This window comes from Bombina bombina, chromosome 1 (assembly GCF_027579735.1).
Source record: "Bombina bombina isolate aBomBom1 chromosome 1, aBomBom1.pri, whole genome shotgun sequence".
Lineage (NCBI taxonomy): Eukaryota > Metazoa > Chordata > Amphibia > Anura > Bombinatoridae > Bombina > Bombina bombina.
The window spans coordinates 642597979-642611272 of NC_069499.1; the positions used below are offsets into that span (position 1 = coordinate 642597979).

A 13294-nucleotide genomic window follows, 5' to 3' on the forward strand; every position below is an offset into this window, starting at 1 on the left:
GGCTCAGTAGCTCCTGATTGGTTGCTGCACATAGGTGCTGCGTGTGATTGGCTCACCTATGTGTCTTGCTATTTCTTCAACAAAGGATATCTAAAAAATTAAGCAAATTAGATAATAGAAATTGTAATGTTGTTAAAAACTGTATTCTCTATCTGAATCATGAAAGTACACTTTTGGGTTTCATGTCCCTTTAAAGCATGCATCAGTAACCAAATAGCCCCCACTGATTTTAATAAAATTAAAACACAAATACTACCTAATTTACTGCACGTAATTAAACTTCATTTTCTAAAATATTTAAGCATTCAACAAACGTATGATCACTGGAAAATAGGTTTATTGTATGTGGTTGAGCAATAAAGCTACTTTTTTAATGTGACTTTAATGGGAAGCTACTTTAATGATGTCTCTTATTTAGGGTTTCAAGGTGTCCAATATATAACTGGGAAGGGGGGGGTGGCAGTAGCGGGTGCCGGGTGAAGCCACCTCCCTGAAATGAGTTTTTGCAGGTTGGGAAGTCTATAATTACAGTAATTGTGTGTATTTAATTTCAGTGAGAGACTCAGTTTGCGAAAAGTTATTTTTTTATACAATCGTACTTGGCAGCCAAATAGAGCCATTAAATATACCAAAATGGGTCAATACCTTGTTTTTTGTCTAAACATATAGTTTTCATAAGTAAATAAACGGTTCTGTTTAAAACAAGGTGAAAGCAAAAATGCTGAATATTGTCCGGTATTTTGGCACGTTTTTTTCTGAAATTCCAAGTCGAGAAGGGGTTTGCATCTATCACCATTCGCTAACAATATTCCACAAAGAAAATGAAATATGTGGCCTACAACCGTCGTCACAGCATAGTACATTTCTGCGCCTGCGTCTTAACTTCACTATTCTTCTCCATCCTTTTTTTCTCACACAACCCTTTCTTTACAATAAAAAAAACGCCCTCTTCCACTACCGTACGCCTACTAAAATTGTCCAATAAAAAAGCCCTTTACTGAAAAACCCGCCTACTTTATTGAATGGCTTTCAATTTAGCCTATCGCTGCAACACTTACAGTTGATGGACAAAGCCAGCAACTAATAGTAGGTCCAGAAAACCAAGGCCTACTTACTGATCGGTTGTAAGTGGTTTCCGTCCGACACGAGCTTCCTTTGCTGCGCGGGAGGTCGCCGTACGACTCGAAGAAAAAGGCTGCTGCTTTTGCGGAACACCATAACATCGGTGAGAGGCCCGTTCGACGAGAGGTATGGGATTTGGAATAATTATATAAAAGAGTGTTAGGTGGATAGTAGTGGGGATACATCGAGTGATTTTGGTTACAAACGGCCTTGCTGCTTCTCGGTGGGGGAGGAGGCAATCGGTAGTTCCATTGTTTTATGAATGAATAGAAATGGCGGTTTATTGTCTTTATTTCAACATTCAAACCGGGAAAGCTTAAACCGGAACGCGTTTGGGCCGTTGCGTACAGTTGTACTGTAATAAGTGGTGTCCGATAAGCATAATTTAATTTATACAGAGTAACCATATTCATTCAATGTATGCCACCTTTTTAATGTGGGTAACGAAACAACGTATTCTTCATAAATTAGGAGCGTACAGCAACTGATTCACATCTGGAGGGCCAGCCTATTCAGACGAATATCTACAATGGCTCTTTATTGAAGCTACTGTTACGTTTGATAAAAATCAGCCATTTATTGTTCGCGGGGGCGTTTACAACTATCTAGACACACAGACGGGATAGTTGTAAACGGAGTGGTCCACGAATAAAATGGGTTAACGCTTTCCGTTTATAGCTTTACAGTTAGCTTAAGGGATACTCTAGTTTGCTCAGGGCGTTTAAAATAAAATCTCATGTTTTAAGTCGTTTTGCTTTTAAATACTTTGTTGGGTGCTTATTTGTTAAAGTGCCTGTAAACTGGTGTCCTTTTTAAAAACATAACTTTACTGTTGCTTGGCGGATGGAGTATCATATTTTTTAAAAATAGTTCCCAGGTGTTACAGCCTACGGAGGCCCTAGCTATTGTCAATGGTGGTGTGATCCATAATACTCATTGATATGGGGTTTGCGATTGCCTCGAGGCAAGTTATTTGGGAGAGGGGTGGAAAGAAAATATTTGATTTAAATAAAAAAAAATATTTAATTAGGATTTTATGAAATACTTGAGTTTGTGAAGGGAATTCCATTAATTCAGTCATTGTTATTGCTCTCCCACAGGTTTCTGTAACATTATTTTGGACTTTTTTTTTCTATGTAGAAGATAATCTCATATTCCTGGATTTGTAGCTTTCACAATTGTGAATTTGTGTGCGCAAAAATAACGTCACTTTTTCACAGCAAAAGGTTCCTTAAGTAAATGTAAGAAGTTGACAAAGGGGCATAAGCCCCCATTTTTATTTATTTTTTGCTTCAGTTAGAGCATACAATTTGGTAACAATTCTGGTAACAAATTTAGGTAATCCTTGTGTTCTCCTTTGTTGAAGGAGCAGCAATACACTACATGGAGCTAGCTGAATACATTGGGTCAGATTACAAGTGGCACGCTAAATTTTTCACTCATTCGCTAGCTGCACTCATATTTTTATCATGGTCAGCTTAGGGCACGTAAGTTAAAAAAAAAAAAAAAAAGTTATCGCACAAGCAAAAGTCCAATGTGGGCTAATTTCAGTACTTAAAAAGAATATAAATTTGTATGAATTAGTGCCAGTTTTTAAAAATACTATTAAAAACAGGGGCACTGTTATTCCTGAAAGTTTACATTGCACCATATTTATACCTATACTTACCTTTCTCTTGTGCAAAGCCGGATCACTGATCCCCCCCCCCCCCCCCGCACGATTCTCCTGCTGTAATTACACAGCAATGACAAAAGTCTTCTTCCAATCATGGCATGGCCTCACGAGATGGACGCTCTGGATGGGGGGAGCCATGATTGGAGGAAGCTGGTTTCGTCATTGGATGAACTGTGGGCGGGGGATCGGCGATCCGGCTTTGTACAGGAGAAAGGTACGTTTTTGTAAAAATACGGTGCCGTATAAACTTTCATGAATGAAACTGCCCACTAGACACTAATTCATGAAAGTTTATTCACTTTAAGGAACTACGGCGGTGCTAACCTCTTCCACCCATGGACTTATATGGAGAATGCTGTTAAAACAAAGAACAGACTAGGGCTGGGCGATATGGGAAAAATGAAAATCTCGATTTTGGACCCAAAAACAGCGGTTTGCGATTTTAATCACATTAATAAAAAAACATACATTTCTCACTAAGAAATGCATTAAACTGTACAGCATCTTAAAGTACATATTTCTCATTGACCAATACAGGCTGAGAGCATTAAAATACACGATACTTGACGTGCAAGTAATATGTTTATATGGATGTATATTTATTCTGTTCTTTACAGACTTAAGTTTTAAATAATATTGGTTTGGTTTTATTCACAAAGTCTTAAATAATTTGAATTACTCTATTAACCCTTTGAGTGCTAAGCACTTTTCCTCCTGGGTGCTAAGATTTTTTTTTTTGAATATTTTTTTTGAATATTTTTTTTCAGACCCCAATACTTACACTGTTTGGGAAGGTTAGGCGATTGCCTTTCCAATGGTGGGTCTTGGGGGTCTGTAGCTGCTTAGATGCCTGAGATACAGGCTTCTAAGCAGCATGCGCCCTGCTCCTATACTTTGTTATAAATAAAGTTGCGCGTGACGTCGTCACGTTATTGCGCGTGACGTCGTCACGTTATTGCGCGTGACGTCACCACGCAAATCGGGAAGCCCCGGCGATGCCTGTCACTCTACAGGCACGATTGCTGGGGTAGGAGCGGATGGGAGCCCCCAGATCTCCCCAAGTGAGGAACTCTGTGACGGCTCAGAGCTGTCATTAGCACTCAAAGGGTTAAAAGGCAATTATAGTGGAACATTTAACAATAGCATTAGCAAGCCTTCAATTCTAAAGGGTTGGGTACCCTGCCACACTATGTAACACAACCTATCCAAAATTAAAAATACACACTATCTCACATCATCCCAACCGTATCACAATATATCTGGCCCAACCTGACGTCCCGTTAGGACGATAGGACAGGCAACCTTCTAATTTATTCCTATTGGCAATTTTTCTTCATTCTCTTGGTAACTTTATTTTAAAAAAGCAGGAATATGAGCTTAAGAGCAGGCCCATTTTTGGTTCAGAACCTGGGTAGCACTTGCTGTTTGGTGGCTAAATGTACCAACCAATCGGGAAACATTATGCAGTGTGCTGAGCCAGAAATGGGCCGGCTCTTAAGCTTTCATTCCTGCTTTTTCAAATAAAGATAAGAGAACAAACAAAAATTGATAATAGGAGTAAATTAGAAAGTTGCTTAAATTTACATGCTCTATCTGAATCATGAAGGAAAAAATGTGTTTAGTATCCCTGTAACCCTTTGAGTGCTAACAACGGCTCTGAGCTGTTGCAACTTTTCCCAGTCAGGTGCTGACGGCTCAGAGCCGTTGCTAGCACTCACCCACCTTGAGGGCCATCTGGGGGCTCCCATCAACTCCCACCCCAGCAATTGGGCCTGTATAGTGACAGGCATCGCCGGGGCTTCACGTTTTGCGTGGTGATTTCACTGCGCAACTTTATTTTAAAAATACAATAGACAGTATAGGGAAGTAGGGCATGCTGCTTAGAAGCCTGTATCAGGCATCTAAGCAGCTACAGACCCCTAAGACCTTTATATATAATGGTATAAGTCTTGGGGATCTGAAAAAAGTATTAAAAAAATATACTTAAAAAAATAAAAACCCATCAATTATATATCCCATGTCTCTGAATCAGAAGGAAATAGTTTTCTACCTTATTCATTTTGTCCACTCTTCCTGTAGTGTAACTTTTGTATTCTGCTGTCCCCAAAAGAGACTGAAGTAAAGTGCAAATGCAGACTTAGAGGCACAACAAGTCCTAGATCCTTTAATACAGATTAATTTAGTGTATTTAAAAGGCTCCCATAAGGCAACAGAATTAATTTATATTAAAAAACAGCCCTCCAATACACTCCCCAGTGCTTGCTTCTTTTATTTTTGCAAAAAAAATAAAGAAAATAGGACAATCTTTTTATTATACAAGCAAATACTTAAGGGACCTTGTCTTTTGTTTTACCTTGTTACTGTAGTTCCTCGCGCAGTGCCATAGCTCATTGTAATAAAGGGATATACAATAAAATTCAAATAGAACAGTGGAGTTTGCCAACAAACTGAAAGTTTATAAATGTTTTTAAAGTTGTAATTTTTTTTTTTTTTAGGTAAATTTGTGCAGTGGTGATGTTTTTCCTGATGTAGCTGTGCAGGACTGGGTACTAGGAACTATTAGGCAGGACCGACTAGGTTATTGAAGTAAACGTTTTGACTGGTCTGGTGTTGCTTTGTCCTGCTTAACGGTGCCTATAGTACCCAGTCCTGCGCAACTACATCTACTCTACAGCAACCTCAGGCCTACTATCAGTAAGATGACAAAATTGCAAAATTATTTCCTACCTAGTGATTCAAAGCACCACCAACAGAAGAGCAAGCGGGAACTCATGGTCAGTTTGCAGTCACAGCGTGCTTGCGATCCAACTGCCAAACGCTGTGGGCCAAGGAAGAGATAAAAGCTACTTATGCACATTACTCTAACATGTGATGAGTGACTTTGTAAAGCACCCGACCCCTAATACAGCTTCCTCTAACGTCATGTGAGCTACGCATCTAGTTCTGTAAACAGCCTGGACGCCATGGGAGGAGTAAGGTGGCACCATTGTGCAAAGCAGTCTGCATGCCGTGTGAGAGTTGGGAGGAGTAAGATGGTGCAGCAGCGCTGAACAGTGTGAGGCTTAGCATAACAACTAATCGATAACCAACTAATCGATAATGGAAACTATTTTCATTATCTATTTTTATTGATTAGTTGTTTCAGCCCTAATGTATGTGTGTGTATGTGTGTGTGTGTATGTGTGTGTGTATATATATAGCTAGCACAGCATATAAAGCTTAAACATAAGTGATATACACACCCCTCCTGCAATTCTGGCGCCAAACACTGTGTGTGGAATGCAAGCTTGCATTCCAGCAACTTGTGGAACCGGAAGTGACTGTCTGCAACTTCCGGTCCGGGATATACTAGGTAAAGTGAATTTTATAGATATATAGATTTTTGTTTAACCCTTTCAGTGCTAACGATGGCTCTGAGCCGTCAGAGTTTCTCACTCAGGTGCTAACGACGGATCTGAGTCGTCGCTAGCACTCACACACCTTGAGGGAGATCTGGGGGTTCCTACCCTGATGATCGGGCCTGTATATAGTGACAGGCATAACCGGGGCTTCACGTTTTGCACAGTGACGTCACGCACAACTTTATTTAAAATTGACAATTACAAGAATAGGGAAAGGGGCATGCTGCTTAGAAGCCTGTAACTCAAGCAGCTACAGACCCCCCAAGACCCACCGTTGCAAAGGTAATCGCCTAACCTTTCCAATGGTGTAAGTCTTGGGGATCTGTACAAAAAAAAAAACTTAGATCAGCTTAGCACTCAAAGGGTTAAATCAATTTTTTTAGTTATCCTTAAAGTGATGGTAAACGCTAGGATTGACCATTGGAACAAAAAGTGGACTTTCAGTAATGAACTATAAAATACTTTCATGCTGAAAGCTCCTTTATTTGTTTTATGTGTTTGCCGCACTGAGCTGCTCAGGCAGCCTGCGGCATAACGCTGTTTTTCTGAGAGTTGAGGTTTTCACCTCTTAGCCAATAGCCGTACGGGAAATCTGGCTTAATGCCTGCTGGAATGCACAGCTATTTGCTGAACCGATTGTGCTATTTAAATTTTTATTATTAAAGGGACGAACAATCCAATCTTCTATTTTGCGTTCTTGTGCAACGTTTGCCTGTGCACAGCCAATCATGCGTGGGCAGGAGCTGTCAATCTCCCTAGTTGGATGACACCGGGGAGATTTAATTTCTCAAGCAAAGAGGTGGAGTAGACTATGGGCTAGATTTATTAAGCCCCTACGGCAGAGAGTTCTGTCAAGAACTTGCTCGCCGTGATTTATCAAGCAGCGGTCACCCAACCGCTGCTTCCCTAACATCTACGCCACCTCTATTGTGGCGAAATTCAATCTCCTCGGTCGAGTCCGACCGAGGAGATTGACAGCTCCTGCCCGCGCGTGATTGGCTGTGCGCGGGCAGGGGGCGGGATTGCACGCAAGCGCAAAATTGCGCTCGTGTGCAATGTTAATTACCTGCGGGTAATTTCGCCCCGCAACAGGCGAGCTGAGCCTCAGCGTTGATAAATCTAGCCCTTAGGGAAGCAGTGGTCTGATGACTGCTCATTGATAAATACAGACTGCAGGTTCTCTTGTAAGAACTGGCAGGCGAAGCCTTTGATTAATCGACCCCTAAGAGTTGATTCTGTGTACATAAAGACATAAATAGGCTCAGAAGCAATGCACTGCGAGCTAGCTGCTTGTAATTGGCTTACCCAAATTTAAATCTCTAATCTGTATATGTTATGCTCTATTTGAATCCTAGAAACCAGCAAGTCTGCCAATATTTCCTAAAAGTATAAACTTATCTAGTTTGTAGGATAGCCTTATACTTATCCCAGGCTTTCTTTAGGTCCCCTACAGTGTTTGTCATTACCACTGTAGGGGACTTTAAGAATGCCTGGGATAAGTCTCTAATCTGAAAATGTTATGCTCTCTGAATCATGAAGAAAAAGTTTGTCCCCCTTTTTAAGGTCTATTTCTCAACTTTGAATATTTCTTTAATAAAATGTTTTGCCGTGAAGAACGGAGGCATGTTATTTCTGCAGAGACAAATTCAGTTTTTGAAAACTGGAAACCAAGAATGTGCATCTTCTAGACCAGGGGTGCCAACACTTGTGTTGGGATCTACTTTTCACATTATTTTTCTTCATTCTCTTGCTATCTTTATTTGAAAAGCAAGAATGTAAGTTTAGAAGCCGGCCCATTTTTGGTACACAACCTGGGTTTTTCTTGCTGATTGTTGGATACATGTCTATCCACCAATAAAGTGCTGTCTAGAGTCTAAACCAAAAATTGGCTATCTCCTTACCTTAGATGCCTTTTTCAAACAAAGATAGCAAGAGAATGAAAAAAATTAATAGGAGTAAATTAAAAAGTTGCTTAATTTCATGCTCTATCTGAATCCTGAAACAAATAATTTGGGTTTAGTATCCCTTTAAGGTTGCATGATTTAGCAACACATGGAGGTGCAAAAACCTAAAGATACAACAGATTAATCCTGATGACAAAACCCTTGTGCAATGTTACAGAACACTGCATTCAAATTAATGCCACTGACCCCCTTTACTTTGTGCCGCGGGCTTAGCCTTATATAAGCCAGTGAGGCTTACACAAATTTCTATAGTGCGCCATGCAGACCATTTCTTACCGGGTCAACACGTTTATTTGTCAGGCGTCAATCAGACTTGTTCCTTTAACATAGCACAGCAGCCTCCACCTTTACTTTTTCTATCTATTGACGCTTACCCTCCTAACTACTATACCGCCATATCCATTGGGAGAGTACTTACTCAATCATGCTTTTGATAGGTCAATTGTGTTGTCGTTTAAAAAATAATCTATATTGATTGGTTGAAACCGATGTCCCTCAAGATCCAATCCTGTAGCGCTTTTTGTGCCGACCATCACACTGTTTAATGCCCTGCCCCTTCACACACTATGGTTGCTAGGGATACCGCTTTATCTACCACAATTTACTCACTGACCAGTGTTGAGATTGCGTAACTTGACCACATCATTTTGATCACATCAGTCGGGATCTGCTGGTAGATCCCAATCTACCTACTGTACACCCTTGTTCTAGACAGAGGGACAAAATGCCATAATAATCTTACACAAACTTCTGGTAGAGCATGACATTGTGAATGTATTAATTGAATTTAACCACACAAAAAAATATTATGGCCATGAATATATACAGCCTAATTAAGACTTATTTTGGGATTATAACCTTTTGAATTATAATGTAGTTTAAAAATATCTATCTCTATCCCACATTTAGCATCAGTTGATCTTGCCAAAACATTGAATATTTGGAATTTTATATATGATTTAAATCAGAAGATAAAATGTATTTTTGTTACTATGCACCATCATGCAATTTATACAGATATGTATACAGTATCTATTTGTAAGGTTAGATATTGTATACATATTTTAAAATTACACTATGGTCCGATTTCTCAGGGCTAGCTTAAAGGGAATACTAAACCCAATTTTTCTTTCTTTCATGATTTACAGCGTACAATTTTAAGCAACTTTGATTTACTCCTGAGATATAGATATATAGATATATTCTTTGTTCTCTTGCTATCTTTATTTATTTTATTTTTTTCTTTAATTATTCAGATAAAGCAAATATAGTAGCAGTTTCTCTTAAGTGTAGTCAGTCCACGGGTCATCCATTACTTATGGGATTATATCTCTTCCCCAACAGGAAGTTGCAAGAGGATCACCCAAGCAGATCTGCTATATAGCTCCTCCCCTCACATGTCATACCCAGTCATTCTCTTGCAAGCTAACTAAAGACAGGTTGTTGTGAGAGGGCTGTGGTGTTTTTAAACTTAGTTTATTTCTTCAATCAAAAGTTTGTTATTTTAAATGGCACCGGAGTGTGCTGTTTGTTCTCAGGCAGCATTAGAAGAAGAATCTGCCTGCGTTTTCTATGATCTTAGCAGACGTATATAAGATCCACTGGCTGTTTCTCGCACATTCTGAGGAGTGAGGTAACTTCAGAAGAGGGGAATAGCATGCAGGGCCCCCCTGCAAACGAGGTATGTGCAGTAAATTATTTTTCTAAGCAATGGAATTGACTGAGAAATTACTGCTGATGCCAATGTAATGTAAGTACAGCCTTAAATGCAGTGGTAGCTACTGGTATTAGGCTGAGGAGTGTGTGTACACTGAAGTATTTTTCTAGGGAATGGAATTTGACTCAGAAAATACTGTTAACACTGAAGTAATGTGTGAGCCTTAACTGCAGTAAAAGCGACTGGTAGCAGGCTTATTAATAACACTTCATAACTTTTAAAATGTATGTTCAAAACGTTTACTGGCATGTTAATCGTTTTTTGTAAGGTACTTGGTGATAAAACTTATTGGGGCATGATTTTTACCACATGGCTATCTTTGTTTTCTGCATAGAAACGGTTAACTGAGCTTCCCCACTGTGTAATATGAGTGGGAGGGGCCTATTTTAGCGCTTTTTTGAGCAGTAAAAATTCAGTCACAATCTTCCTACTTCATCCTCCATGATCCAGGACGTCTCTAGAGAGCTCAGGGGTCTTCAAAATTCATTTTGAGGGAGGTAATCAGTAACAGCAGACCTGTGACAGTGTGTTTGACTGTGATAAAAACGTTAATTATTAAATTGTTATCCGTTTTTGGGTATTAAGGGGTTAATCATCCATTTGCTGGTGGGTGCAATCCTTTGCTAACTTAATACATTTACTGTGAAAATTTGGTTGCTATAACTAATTTGGTTCATTGTTATTTCAACTGTGACAGCTTTTTGTGCTTCTTAAAGGCACAGTAGTGTTTTTTATATTGCTTGTAAATTTATTTGAAAGTATTTTCCAAGCTTGCTAGTCTCATTGCTAGTCTGTTTAAACATGTCTGACACAGATGAATCTGTTTGTTCACTATGTATGAAGGCCAATGTGGAGCCCCATAGAAAATTGTGTACCAAATGCATTGATGTAACTTTGAATAAAAGTCAATCTTTACATGCAAAGAAATTATCACCAGACAACGAGGGGGAAGTTATGCCGACTAACTCTCCTCACGTGTCAGTACCTTCGCCTCCCGCTCAGGAGGTGCGTGATTTTGAGGCGCCAAGTACATCAGGGAGGCCCTTACAAATCACTTTGCAAGACATGGCTACTGTTATGACAGAAGTATTATCTAAATTGCCAAAATTAAGAGGCAAGCGTGATAGCTCTGGGTTAAGAACAGAGCGCGCTGATGATGTGATAGCCATGTCCGATACTGCGTCACAATTTGCAGAACATGAAGACGGAGAGCTTCATTCTGTGGGTGACTGATCTGATCCAGGGAGACTGGATTCAGAGATTTCTAATTTTAAATTTAAGCTTGAGAACCTCCGCATATTGCTAGGGGAGGTATTAGCGGCTCTGAATGATTGTAACAATTCCAGAAAAATTATGTAGGTTGGATAGATACTATGCGGTACCGGTGTGTACTGACGTGTTTCCTATACCTAAAAGGCTTACAGAGATTAGCAAGGAGTGGGATAGACCCGGTGTGCCTTTTTTTTTTTTTTTTTTTTCCCCTCCTCCCATATTTAGGAAAATGTTTCCTATAGACTCCACCACACGAGACTTATGGCAGACGGTCCCTAAGGTGGAGGGAGCGGTTTCTACTTTAGCTAAGCGTTCCACTATCCCGGTGGAGGATAGTTGTGCTTTTTCAGATCCAATGGATAAAAAATTAGGTTACCTTAAGAAAATGTTTGTTCAACAAGGTTTTATTTTACAGCCCCTTGCATGCATTGCGCCTGTCACTGTTGCGGCGGCATTCTGGTTTGAGTCTCTGGAAGAGGCCATTCGCTCAGCTCCATTGGATGAAATTATGAACAAGCTTAAAGCACTTAAGCTAGCTAACGCATTTGTTTCTGATGCCGTCGTACATTTAACCAAACTTACGGCTAAGAACTCCGGATTCGCCATCCAAGCGCGCAGAGCGCTATGGCTTAAATCCTGGTCAGCTGACGTGACTTCTAAATCTAAATTGCTTAATATTCCTTTCAAAGGGCAGACCTTATTCGGGCCCGGCTTGAAGGAAATTATCGCTGACATTACGGGAGGTAAGGGCCATGCTCTACCTCAGGACAGGGCCAAATCAAAGGCCAAACAGTCTAATTTTCGTGCCTTTCGTAACCTCAAGGCAGGAGCAGCATCAACTTCCTCCGCTCCAAAACAGGAAGGAGCTGTTGCTCGTTACAGACAGGGCTGGAAAACTAACCAGTCCTGGAACAAGCGCAAGCAGGCCAGAAAGCCTGCTGCTGCCCCTAAGACAGCATGAAGAGAGGGCCCCCTATCCGGAAACGGATCTAGTGGGGGGCAGACTTTCTCTCTTCGCCCAGGCTTGGGCAAGAGATGTCCAGGATCCCTGGGCGTTGGAGATCATATCTCAGGGATATCTTCTGGACTTCAAAGCTTCTCCTCCACAAGGGAGATTTCATCTTTCAAGGTCATCAGCAAACCAAATAAAGAAACAGGCGTTTCTACGCTGTGTACAAGACCTCTTACTAATGGGGGTAATCCACCCGGTTCTACGAACGGAACACGGGCAGTGATTCTATTCAAATCTGTTTGTGGTTCCCAAGAAAGAGGGAACCTTCAGACCAATCTTGGACTTAAAGATCCTAAACAAATTCCTAAGAGTTCCATCATTCAAAATGGAAACTATTTGAACCATCCTACCCATGATCCAAGAGGGTCAGTATATGACCACAGTGGATTTAAAGGATGCCTACCTTCACATACCGATTCACAAGGATCATTATCGGTACCTAAGATTTGCCTTACTAGACAGGCATTACCAGTTTGTAGCTCTTCCCTTTGGGTTAGCTACGGCTCCAAGAATCTTTACAAAGGTTCTGGGCTCACTTCTGGCGGTCCTAAGACCGCGAGGCATAGCGGTGGCTCCGTACCTAGACGACATCCTGATACAAGCGTCAAGTTTTCAAACTGCCAAGTCTCATACAGAGATAGTTCTGGCATTTCTGAGATTGCATGGGTGGAAGGTGAACGTGGAAAAGAGTTCTCTATTACCACTCACAAGGGTTCCCTTCCTAGGGACTCATAGATTCTGTAGAGATGAAAATTTACCTGACGGAGGCCAGGTTATCAAAACTTCTAAATGCTTGCCGTGCCCTTCATTCCATTCCACACCCGTCAGTAGCTCAGTGCATGGAAGCAATCGGCTTAATGGTAGCGGCAATGGACATAGTACCATTTGCACGACTGCATCTCAGACCGCTGCAATTGTGCATGCTAAGTCAGTGGAATGGGGATTATTCAGATTTGTCCCCTCTACTAAATCTGGACCAAGAGACCAGAGATTCTCTTCTATGGTGGCTTGCTCGGCCCCACCTGTTCAAGGGTATGACGTTTTGCAGGCCAGATTGGACTATTGTAACAGACGCCAGCCTTCTAGGTTGGGGCGCAGTCTGGAATTCCCTGAAGGCTCAGGGATCATGGA

General features: G+C 40.8%; 1 protein-coding gene across 2 annotated transcripts in view; it reads left to right on the plus strand.

The window, feature by feature from the left end:
* The first annotated feature begins 1087 nt into the window (after window positions 1-1087).
* The window catches only part of NONO (non-POU domain containing octamer binding), a 33393-nt gene continuing 21186 nt past the window's right edge, over window positions 1088-13294 (plus strand). Inside the window, exon 1 of one of the 2 annotated variants that reach the window (XM_053699095.1) lies at window positions 1088-1248. The gene's annotated coding sequence lies outside the window, so the exon portion shown is untranslated. The remainder of the gene's footprint in view (window positions 1249-13294) is intronic. The other variant, XM_053699096.1, reaches the window with a different exon arrangement.